Below are 11,247 nucleotides of genomic sequence, written 5' to 3'. Positions count from 1 at the left end.
TCAAATATCCCAGCCATCCTCAGGCTCCCACAGCCTTCCCCCGGCCCAGCTCCCTCAGAGGAGCCCGCCGGCTTCGTCTTGTCCCTCTTCCCCAGAACGTAAAAAGGCTGTTTCCAAAAGGCGCCATTGCGACCTCTGCTCCTCATCCAACTCGGACGATGGTCAGTCTAACCGAGGTTCCGTGACTTTTAGTAGTCACGATTTTCAAGACTCTGACTCTGATTCAGATCTCCTTTCTGAGTCAAGGCATATAGAAGACACACTAATTTCGGCTGTCAATCACTCTCTGTCAATCTCTGATCAGCCTCCTGACCCGACTTCTTAGTCGGCAATCAAGCGGGCCAAGAAGCCAACTAAATCGTTTGCTCAGGATCCGTTTTTTTGGCAAATTATATCTAAATGGTGGGATCACCCTGATAAAAGGTTTAATAAAAAACCCTTCTCTTCATTCGCTTACCCCTTTCCCTCTGAAATGGTTAAGCCCTGGTCAGTACCCCCCGTTGTAGATCCGCCAGTATCCAGACTGGCTAAACACACGGTCATGTCTGTTTCGGACAACGCGTCTCTCAAGGATTCGTCCGACCGCGCAGTTGATGCTGCGGTCAAATCTATTTTCCAGGCTTCGGGCTCCTCTCTTCGCCCCCTGTTTGCTTTGACATGGGTCGCGAGAGCTATGGGGGAGTGGAGCAAGAACCTACGCAGGATGCTTCGCTCTTGTAATATTCCCTCGGCGGCTTTTGAGATCCTTGATTTGTTCTCTCTAGCCTCTAATTATTTTCTTCACGGCTCCCTAGATGCAGCTAGTTTGTCAGCCCTATCGGCGGCCAATGCTGTCTTAGCCCGCAGAGTCCTTTGGCTAAAAATATGGAATGCCGACAGTGCCTCCAAGAAATCCCTGTCCACACTCCCCTTCCATGGCCTGCGTCTGTTTGGAGAATCCCTGGACAAACTCATATCTGAGACGACGGGTGGTAAAAGTACCATTCTACCTCAAAAGCGGCCTGTATCCAGGAATTTTAAAAAATCTCCTTGGCACAGGCAGTCCTTTCGGCCTGCCCCCCAAAAACCATCAGCCCAAGGATCGTCCCAACGCTCAGATCGAGGATCCAGTCCCTCAGGGGGCTCTTCTTGGCGTTCCCACTCCAAGCAACCTAAACCCAAAGGACCTCGCTCTGTACAGGCCACCTCAGCATGACGCCAGGTATCCCTCAGATCCGACTCCTGTTGGAGGGTGGCTTCTGCTTTTTCGGCATATCTGGCTAGACCACACTCACGATGCTTGGGTTCGAGAAATCGTCACCTCAGGTTACAAGATCGATTTCCATTCCCTGCCGGCCAACAGGTTTCTGCGTTCTCGTCTTCCAAAGTCCAAAATGCAAAGCCAGGCCTTATTTCAGGCCATAGCCTCTTTACAGAAAGCAAATGTTATCATTCCAGTGCCCCTGGAACAGCGTGGCAAAGGTTTCTATACAAACCTTTTTGTCATTCCCAAAAAAGATGGCTCGGTCCGCCCTATCTTGGACCTGAAACGGCTGAACAAATTTGTACGGATTCGAACTTTCCAAATGGAATCATTAAGAGCAGTGCTAGCCGCCATGGAGCCTGGAGAATTCGTAGCTTCCATAGACGTTCAAGATGCTTATTTACACATTCCCATATGTGTCTCTCATCAACGGTTCCTTCGCTTTGCCGTAGGACACCGTCATTTCCAATTCAGGGCCCTCCCCTTCGGGCTGGCCACTGCGCCTCGGGTCTTCACAAAGGTCATGGCGGCCGTCATGTCCATTTTACACCCCAGAGGCATCCTGGTCGTTCCCTATTTGGACGACCTTCTTGTCAAATGGAGCGCTCTTCAAGTTTGCTCAGAAAGCGTGCAGATTTGCCTAGACACGCTGTCAAGGCTAGGGTGGCTTATTAACTTCAACAAGTTATCCCTCATTCCTCATCAGCGCATCACCTTTTTAGGTATGCTGATAGACACGGCTCAGTCCCGGGTTTTTCTTCCAGAGGACAAGAGGTTTTCCCTGATCCGGGCCGCCCAATCCCTCCGCTCTCGCAGTCACACATCTCTTCGGAATGGAATGAGAGTGTTAGGCAAGATGGTGGCGGTCATAGAAGCCGTGTCCTTTGCCCAATTCCATCTGCGCCCTCTACAACTGGATCTTCTATCCTCCTGGGACAAGAATCTAGCTTCCCTAGACCGGTCAGTCCGCCTATCTCGGTCTGCGCTCAGCTCCCTCGTCTGGTGGACTCAAGGCTCATCCCTATCTCAAGGGAAGTCCTTCCGCCTGGTCCACTGGCAAGTAGTCACGACGAATGCCAGCCTGATAGGCTGGGGGGCGGTGTTTCTCCACCACACTGTTCACGGACGCTGGTCTCCTTCCGAGCGCTCCCTGCACATCAATGTTCTGGAGATCAGAGCCATATTTTTGGCCCTTCAGAATTTTCAACCCTTACTATTGGGCCTCCCTGTTCGGATCCAGTCAGACAATGCCACGGCCGTGGCTTACATCAACCGTCAGGGAGGAACTCGCAGCAGGGCAGCGATAAAAGAAGTATCCAGGATTCTTCTTTGGGCAGAGATGCACATTCCCATTATTTCAGCTGTCCATATTCCGGGGGTAGACAACTGGGCCGCAGACTTTCTCAGCAGGCAAGGTCTAGCTGCAGGGGAATGGTCCCTCCACAACGAAGTGTTCCATCAGATCACTCTTCGTTGGGGACTCCCAGATGTGGACCTCATGGCTTCTCGGATGAACGCCAAAATACATCCCTCTAGTCTTTCCGTGGTCGCAGTTTCGCCTACCCTACATCTTCCCTCCGTTTCTTCTCATTCCGAGAGTAATCAAGAAAATCAAAGCGGAGGGAATCCCGGTGATCCTCGTGGTCCTGGATTGGCCCAGGAGAGCCTGGTACCCACAGCTTCTCCAACTGCTCGGCGACACTCCCTGGCGTCTTCCCGACAGCCCTGATCTTCTGTCGCAAGGTCCAGTATTCCACCAGAATACAGCACAGCTTCATTTGACGGTGTGGTGCTTGAATCCTTGATTCTAGCAAAATCAGGTCTTTCTTCTAAGGTAATTAATACCATGCTTAATGCTCGGAAGCCCTCCTCTGCCAGTATCTACCACAGGACCTGGAAGACCTATCTTTCCTGGTGTGACCGTCAGAATCGGTCGCCCCTTACCTTTTCATTCCCTAATGTTCTTGCCTTTCTGCAAGACAGTCTGGACTCGGGTCTAGCTCTCAGTACCCTTAAAGGACAAGTTTCTGCCTTGTCAGTATTTTTACAGAAGCAGCTGGCTTCTCGCCCTCAGGTCCGTACCTTTCTTCAAGGGGTGGCGCATTTGGTCCCTCCTTATCGCCACCCCTTAGATCCCTGGGATCTGAATCTGGTTCTCGGAGCTCTTCAGCTTCCTCCCTTTGAACCTCTAAGAGAAATCTCTCTTCAACGACTGTCCTGGAAGGTTGCCTTTTTAGTCGCCATTACCTCTATCAGGCGAGTGTCCGAACTTGCGGCCCTTTCCTGTCGCTCACCTTACCTGATTTTCCATCATGATAAGGTGGTCCTTCGGCCTTCCCCCGCTTTTCTCCCGAAGGTCGTATCTTCTTTCCACTTAAACGAGGACATTGTGTTGCCGTCATTCTGCCCAGTCCCGGTCCACTCTTTTGAAAAAGCCCTTCACACTCTAGATCTTGTCAGGGCTCTGCGGATCTACATCTCCAGAACAGCGCCGTTGTGCAAGTCCGATGCCCTCTTCGTCCTCTCACAAGGACACAAAAAGGGCAATCCGGCTTCTAAATCCACGATTTCTCGATGGATTAGGACTGCCATCTGTGAGGCTTACAAAACACGAGGTGTTGTTCCTCCTCAACCTGTGCGGGCCCACTCTACGCGAGCAGTGGGTGCTTCCTGGGCTATCCGCCATCAGGCTTCGGCGGCCCAACTTTGCAAGGCCGCTACCTGGTCCAGCGTGCACACACTTACAAAATTCTACAGAGTGCATACGCATGCTTCCGCGGATGCTGCTCTTGGAAGACAAGTCCTTCAGGCGGCAGTGGCCCATTTATAAGTGGCCACTGCTCGGTTTTTTTAACAGTGTTTTGACATATGTTCACTAGAGTTGAGCGCGGTTCGCGGTTCTCCAGTTCGCGGTTCGAGTGATTTTGGGGCTGTTCTAGATCGAACTAGAACTCGAGCTTTTTTGCTAAAATTCGATAGTTCTAGATACGTTCGAGAACGGTTCTAGCAGCAAAAAGCAGGGCTTTTTACAGCTACAGTGTGCAGGAGCCATCGCTGGCAGCCTGCCACAAGCTGGTAACCAAGATAAACATCGGGTATCCAACCAAAGTGCTTTGGTTAGTAACCCGATATTTATCCTAGTTACGTGCAGGAAGCCCACACTTCCCCGCTCAGCTCGCTCCGCCCCCTCCTGCCCGCGGCATGTACACACGTACACACACACACGCACACACACTCTGCACACATGGTCCCGCTCGGCTTACCTGCGGTGATGAAGTCCCGCCATCCCGACCTCAGCGCTGTCACTGTCCTCCATAGCCGCCGCTTGTCACATCACCTTCTCTCGCTTCTGACCCGAGATTGACTAGCGGTGACGTCACGGGCCTCTCGCGATACTTGGCTGTGAAGGCGGCGGTCATTGAACTCAGTGACAGGTGCTGTCAGCAGTGCAGGAGATCAGCGCAGGTAATGTACCTCGCTGACAGCAGCACTTGTCATGCCCTGCAGTGACCTGGGCTGACCCATTGATGTTAGCTCAGGTCACTGCATTGCTCTCCCAGCCAATGGGGAACATTCTGCTCTTCATTGACTGGGACAGTGTGGATCGTCATGACAACCCCTTGGATTACACCAGACCTGGATTTGTTTTTCTTTCTAATAAATTGGTTAAAGAGGGAATGTTTTGGGGAGTGTTTTTTCAAATAAAAATGTGTTTGTCGTCTATTTTTTTTTATTACTGACTGGGTTGGTGATGTCGGGTATCTGATAGACGCCTGACCTCACCAACCCCAGGGCTTGATGCCAGGTGACATTACACATCTGGTATTAACCCCATATATTACCCCGTTTGCCACCGCACCAGGGCGCGGGATGAGCTGGGGCGAAGCACCAGGATTGGCGCATCTAATGGATGCGCCACTTCTGGGGCGGCTGCGGCCTGCTATTTTTAGGCTGGGGAGAGTCCAATAACCATGGACCTCCCTAGTCTGAGAATATCAGACCCCAGCTGTCTGCTTTACCTTGGCTGGTGATCCAATTTTGGGGGGACCCCTACGTGTTTTTTTTTTTTTCAATTATTTATTTAATTTAAAATAACAGCGTGGGGTGCCCTCAGTTTTGGATTACCAGCCAAGGTGGGGTTGCCAGCTGTGGTCTGCAGGCTGCAGCCGTCTGCTTTACCCTAGCTGGCTACAAAACTAGGGGGAACCCTACGTCATTTTTTTTTTTCATTTTTTGGGCTAAATACAAAGCTAAGCACCCCTTAGTGCCACATGAAAGGCACCAAAGGGTGCAAAATTACAAAATGCAGGAGAGTGGGACATTATGTGTCTTTCTGCCATTATAATGACAGAAAAGACTGATATGAAGTGCACAAGCACAAGAAAATCACCAGAGCACTCTACGCTGTGAAAAGCAGTAGAAAATGGCACTGGAGTGAACATGTGACCGCCTCATGTAGGATGAAGCTATGGATCCTGGGTAAATTTATGCATTTACCCTCCTTCAGTTTTTTTGCAGTACACAAAAAAAACGGAAGGCACACGGATGACAAACAGATGACATACGGACCGTCTACGGAACGGAAATGGATGCCACACGGATGCACCCGTGAAAAAAAACGGACTGTTTTTTGCAGACCGCAAAAATGGATCGGTCGTGTTAGTGTAGCCTTAGGCCTCTTCTCCACTAGCGTTTTTGTCCTGCAAATTCCCTCGCATTGAGAAACGGTTTGCAATCTTGCAAATGGTTTCCTATGAGGCTGTCTCCATTTCCCCTTTTTTTCCAGACTCTGCACGGGCTCTCCTTGAAATCGCAGCATGCTGCGATTTGATGCGATTCTCAGCTCTGTCACCCTCATGCAAGTCAGAATCCGGGTGGCATGCGCATGTCACACGGATCCTGACACTTGCATCCCGCGTCAGACTGGCTACCGGAGGAATCTCCTGTAAAACCAGTCCTGGCCGCAGTTACATGCACTGACCCCCGGAGCTGTCACCTGAGCTCCAGAGTGCAGCCTGAACAGCGAGCGCTGAGTGATGGATTCCCCGGCGATTGCTGGTCAGGTCAGCACAGCTGCAGACAGATCAGGCAGACGCTGGAGCTCAGATTACAGCTCTGGAGCTGAGTGCAGGTAACCGCGGCCAGGACTGGTTTTACAGGAGATTTCTCCTGTAGCCAGTCTGACGCTTCTTACCTAAAAACTCACATAGCACCCGCATGACGCTCACATGTCATACGGATGCTATGTGAGGAAAAAAACACACACCGTACGCAGATCACACGCAGGACACACGCAGGATACTCGACTCACATTTTGAGCCGAGTATCGCTGTGACTAAAAAAACGCTAGTGGAGAAGAGGCCTTATTCTGATCTGCCGTTTATAAACAGCAGGCAGAAATAAGTGAATAGCGCCCCCCAGCATCAGAAAATCTCCGGGGTTTCAGGGCTAGCTGAGACCCTGGAGATCATGATTCAGGACGGTTTTTCCGGTCCCCGCTCACGTGATCACAGGTATACACCGTACACCGATGATCACGTTACAGTAAATGACAGCGCCGGTAAAAAATTATTTATCTCCCATCTGGCATGAACAAACATGATAAATCTCCTCCCCGGTCCCCCGGTGTCGCCAAAGTGCCCCCCCTGATGCCCTCCCAGAAATCCAAGATGGCCGCGCGCACAGCAGCGCGCCGGCCGCATTCACCCTACTCCTCTGATTTCTGTCGCATGTGCCATGACACATGCGACAGAAAACTCCTCCCCAGGCCCTGCCAGGTCACCCCCTATAACCCCACCGGTGTTCCCCGGTGTCCCACGGTACCTGTGCAGCGTTGATCCCCCGCGGCCCTCTCCTTCACAATAGACGCTGCCGCATGCAGAGAGCGGCTGTCAGCTCAGCTTCCTGTGTTCAGACACAGTGAGTGGTGGTTATGCATCTGTAAGATAAATGGGCGGCATGGTGGCTCAGTGGTTAGCACTGCAGTCTTGCAGCGCTGAGGTCCTGGGTTCAATTCTCACCAAGGACACCATCTGCAAGGAGTTTGTATGTTCTCCCTGTGTTTGCGTGGGTTTCCTCCCACACTCCAAAGACATACAGCACTATGGAATTAATAACGCTATATAAATGAATAAATTTTTATTATTACTGCAATGCCCTGCTCATGAGGTAAGGAACATAATTGATCAGGAGAGCTATACTACATTTCCAAATGGAGGGATTTGCTTTTATAGTTGCCCTGCTGAATGACTACCAAACATGAGAGTCCGTTATACGCCACAATAAAACACATCTAAATAGCGAGCTCTGTTGTTAAGTATTCATTCAGCTGGATAACTGGACTTAAAGGGGTATTCCATCTGCAAGATCCTATCCCCAATATATAGTAGGTGGAATAGCAATAATATCAGCAAATACCAATATTTGGAAATGTAGAATAGTTCTCCTGATTAGGCATGCCCTTACCTCATGAGCAGGGCATTGCAGCTTTGGTAGCAACCATTACGACATGGACTCTGCTGCTGTGGACCCGGGGAGAGTGAGTGCAGATTCATTGCACCCACACTCCTCACATGAAGGGTCTGCACTTGTTAGGACCAGGATGACGGGTAGGCCCAGGAGGTGGATCCACTGGACTGAGCACCCCACCGAGGGCAAGGTGCCCGGTAGCCGAAGCACTACGGGTAGCAGGACAGTCCGTTCAGAGGTGTGGGTGTAGAAGTCCCTGGGACCATGGAGTCTCTGAAGGTAGTCCGAGTGACAGAGCGCAGGTTCGGAGGCCGAGATGATGTCAGGCAGGGTCCGAAACCAGCGGAACGGGGAGGTCGGTCACCACACGGATCCAGGGATCAGAGACGGTAGGAACTGAGAAGATGGCGGACAGTCCATTCGGGGTTCTGGAACTGTCAGGACCGGTTGGCGAGACAGGAGCGGCTCTACAAGAGAGATAGGTAAGTACGAGATAATGGCACAGGGAGACCTGACTCCTAGCTTAGCAAACACGAAGAACAGGCCCCGCCCACTTGGAAAGGAACCCCCTATATACCCTGCACCTGAATCTTCAATATCCTGTTGGAGGACGCTGGCCCTTTAAGAGAGGGTCATTGACCGCGCGCGCGCCCTAATGCGCATGCGCGAGGCCCGGGTGCCAGAAGCCAGAGCAGGGAGCGGTGCACAGGAGGCAGGAGCGCTCAGCATCGCAGATGGGCGCCGGGACCGGGGACCGGGTTGCCTGGAGGACGCAGGTGAGGGAGCATGGAGGCCGTGGAGCGGGGGACGCCTGGCAAAGGAGCCGGGGAGCGTGGCAGGGGAGCCGGGGAGCGTGACAGCACTCCTAGAAAATGGGGGATACGTTCCCTGACTGTCTCCCCCCCATATTCTAGACGGTCCAGAGTCGTCGTGGGACCCCTTTATTTTTTTTCTTCCAATAAATTGGTGAAAGAGGGAATGTTTTGGGGACTGTTTTTTCAAATAAATTTCTTTTGTCGATTTTTTTTTTGTTAGTACTGACAGTTTATGATGTTGGGTATCTAATAAACGCCATGACATCACAAACTGCTGGTCTTGATGTCAGGTGACCTTACAGCTAGTATCAACCCGATTTATTACCCCGTTTGCCACTGCACCAGGGCACGGGATGAGCTGGGGTGAAGCGCCAGTATTGGCGCATCTAGTGGATGTGCCACGTCTGGGGTGCCTGCGGCCTGCTATTTTTAAGCTGTGAAGGCCCAATAACTATGGACCTTCCCACCCTGAGAATACCAGACCACAGCTGTCCGCTTTACCTTGGCTGGTGATCCAATTTGGGGGGGACCCTACTTTTTTTGGGTAATTATTAATAGATATAATTATAAAAAAAAGAGCCTGGGGGGACCTCCACATTGGATCCCCAACCACGGTAAAGCTGCCAGCTGTGGTTTTCAGGCTACAGCCGTCTGCTTTACCCTAGCTGTCTATCAAAAATGGGGGGACCCAACGTCATTTTTTTGTTAACTATTTTTTAAATAGAAAAAATTAATGGGCTTCCCTGTATTTTGATTGCCAACCAAGGTAACGGCAGGCAGATGGGGGTGGCAACCCATAGCTGTCTGCTTTATCTGCGCTGAGAATCAAAAATACCGCGGAGCGCTACGTCATTTTTTTTAAAGATTTATTTTTACAGCACTGTGATGTCCAGCAATCAAAATACAGGGAAGCCCATTTTGTTTTTAGTTATTTAAATAAATAATTAAAAAAAATATATATGGGCTCCCGCTGCATTTTTTGTATTGCTAGCTAAGGGTAATCCAAGCAGCTACTGGCTGCTAACCCCACTGCTTGGTGTTACCTTCACTGGCAATGGAAAATCCAGGGAAGCATTTTTTATTTTTTTTGCCAAAAAACTACAAAAAAAGGACGTGAGCTTCGCCATATTTTTGTATGCTAGCCAGGTATAGCAGGCAGGTGCTGGAAGAGTTGGATACAGCGCCAGAAGATGGCGCTTCTATGAAAGTGCCATTTTCTGAGGCGGCTGCAGACTGCAACTCGCAGCAGTGGGGCCCAGAAAGCTCAGGCCAACCTGTGCTGCGGATTCCAGTCCCCAGCTGCCTAGTTGTACCTGGCTGGACACAAAAATGGGGCGTAGCCTACGTCATTTGTTTTCTAATTATTTCATGAAATTCATGAAATAATAAAAAAAGGGCTTCCCTTTATTTTTGGTTCCCAGTCGGGTACAAATAGGCAACTGGGGGTTGGGGGCAGCCATACCTGCCTGCTGTACCTGGCTAGCATACAAAAATATGGTGAAGCCCACATATTTTTTTCAGGGGGCAAAAAACTTCTGCATACAGTCCTGGATGGAGTATGCTGAGCCTTGTAGTTCTGCAGCTGCTGTCTGTCTGTATGGAGAAGAGCACACAGCAGCTGCAGAACTATAAGGCTCAGCATACTCCATCCAGGACTGTATGCAGAAGTTTTTTGCCCACCAAAAAAATGACGTGGGCTTCGCCATATTTTTGTATGCTAGCCAGGTACAGCAGCAGCCACGGGCTGCCTCCAACCCCCAGTTGCCTATTTGTACCCGGCTGGGAACCAAAAATATAGGGAAGCCCGTTTTTTTTAATTATTTCACTTATTTCATGAAATAATTAAAAAAAAAACGACGTGAACTTCGCTCCATTTTTGTGTCCAGCCGGGTACAACTAGGCAGCTGGAGATTGGAATCCGCAGCACAGGTTAGCCCGAGGTTTCTGGGCGCCTCTGCTGCGAATTGCAGTCCGCAGCCGCCCCAGAAAATGGCGCTTTCATAGAAGCGCCATCATCTGGCGCTGTATCCAACTCTTCCAACAGCCCTGAAGCCGGGTGGCTTGTTGGGTAATAATGAGTTAATACTAGCTTTGTTTTACTTGCTAGTATTAAGCCAGAGATTCTTAATGTCAGGCACGTTTGACCCGGCCATTAAGCATCTCCAATAAAGGGTTAAAAAAAGACACCACACAGAGAAAAAATACTTTAATAGAAATAAATACACAGACACATTAGAGACTACATCTTTATTACCCCCTGTCACCCCTCCACGATCCATGGTCTTCTGTCTTTCTCGTTCAACAAATGCAGCTCTGATCCATCACTGCTGCATGAGGGAAGACGCTGCTTCCCGTGCAGAAATCACTCCGTGATGGCTGCACGGAAAGCAGCTTGCAGCCTTCACGGAGTGAGAGATCAGTGCTGCTGGCTGCTGGCGGTGACAGACACGTTACCATAGCAACAGGGCTCCGATCATGTGACTCCCGGAGCCGCGGTTAGCGGTGACGTCACCGCTAACTGCGTTGCTATGGCAACGGTGAACTGGTACACAAATGTGCACCGTGTACCGGAGAGATGCACTCGCAGGTCCTACATGACGCGTCATAGTCATGTGACCAGTCTGTAGCCAATGAGATAATAGCCACGTGACTGGTCACATTGCTATTTTGACGTCACGATAGGTCCTGCATCTCTGCTGGTAGTGCCGGTCACCGGGAGGA

The sequence above is a fragment of the Anomaloglossus baeobatrachus genome, chromosome 2, assembly GCF_048569485.1.
Source record: "Anomaloglossus baeobatrachus isolate aAnoBae1 chromosome 2, aAnoBae1.hap1, whole genome shotgun sequence".
Classification (NCBI taxonomy): Eukaryota; Metazoa; Chordata; class Amphibia; order Anura; family Aromobatidae; genus Anomaloglossus; species Anomaloglossus baeobatrachus.
This window is presented reverse-complemented; position numbering follows the sequence as displayed.